The following is a 1,258-nucleotide window of genomic DNA, read 5'->3' as shown; positions in this document are numbered from 1 at the left end:
GCGCATACCACCATGCATGGCGAATTTTTCTATTTTTTGTAGAGATGGGGTCTCACTGTGTTGCCCAGGCTGGTCTTGAACTCCTGGCCTCAAGCGATCCTCCTGCCTCAGCCTCCCGAGTAGCTGGGACTACAGGCATGTGCCACCATGTCTGGCTAATGTTTTGTAGAGACTGAGTCTCACTATGTTGGTCAGGCTGGTCTCAAACTCCTGGCCTCAAGCGATCCTCCCGATTTGGTCCCCCAGAGTGCTGGGATTACAGGTGTGAGCCACTGTGCCCATCCTCGACCTTGTTTTTTATGACCTACTCCTGCTGCTGCTTGTACATCTAGCTTAGAGGTCCTCCTGCTAAGCCGCGTTACATAGGATACACTGAAATATTCCACCAGTGATGGACTCCTAGACCACCCCAACTTCTCGTTTCTACGATAAACCTACAGTGAACATCCTTGTACATGGTCCCTTACAGACCTGAGAACTCTCTGGTGTACATAAATGACCCCCCAGGTTGGGATTGCTGATTGTTGGTTCTTTGCATCTTTGACTTCCCCAGTTCTGCTAGATTTCTTTCCAGAACATCTGACCAGTTTGCACTTCCATAATGATGCAAAAGGATGTTCATTTCTCTAATTCTCACCATCACTTGCTATTTTCTAACTTTCTAATTTTTGCCTCTCTGATAGGTATAAAGTTGTATCTCATTGTGTTAACTTGCATTTCATTGATTACCAGTGAGTTTGACTATCTCTTCTCATGCTTGTGAGTCATTTGCATTTTCCCATCTGGGAATTACCTATTTATTTATAACCTTAGCCCATTTTTCTAGTGGGCTTTCTGTCTTTTTTGTGTTCTTTTATCCTTCACGTATAGGTATTTAATTCCTCTGGAGTGCAGACTAGTGTATAGTAGGTGATATGAATCATACTTTATTTTTCCCCATATAGTGAGACAGTTTTCCCATCATCTACTGAATAATTCATTTTTTCCATATTGATTTGTGGTGTCATTTTCAACTTATATTAAATTCCCATAGATGTATAGGGCTGTTTCTGAGCTCTCTATTCTGTTCCTCTTGTTTAAATATCTGTTCCCACAGCATCACAGCTCTAGTTTTATAACTATGGCTTCATAGTGTATCATAAAATCTAATCGAGCTGGTCCCCTCTTGTTGCTCTATTTTCAAAGTTAATTTAGTTATTCTAGTAAGAGAAGCCTGTCAAATTTCTCAACAACTCTTGGTGGCATTTTGGTTCGAACT

The 1,258-nt window shown here is 41.6% G+C and overlaps 1 pseudogene; it reads left to right on the top strand.

Moving 5' to 3' along the window:
• LOC105817337 overlaps positions 1-303 on the top strand; it is a 1,965-nt pseudogene extending 1,662 nt beyond the window's left edge.
• The last annotated feature ends 955 nt before the right edge of the window (positions 304-1,258 follow it).

The sequence above is a fragment of the Propithecus coquereli genome, unplaced genomic scaffold (assembly GCF_000956105.1).
Source record: "Propithecus coquereli isolate 6110/MARCELLA unplaced genomic scaffold, Pcoq_1.0 Scaffold409, whole genome shotgun sequence".
Taxonomy (NCBI): domain Eukaryota; kingdom Metazoa; phylum Chordata; class Mammalia; order Primates; family Indriidae; genus Propithecus; species Propithecus coquereli.
Note: the sequence above shows the minus strand (reverse complement) of the source record. Positions and strands in the feature narration are given on the sequence as shown.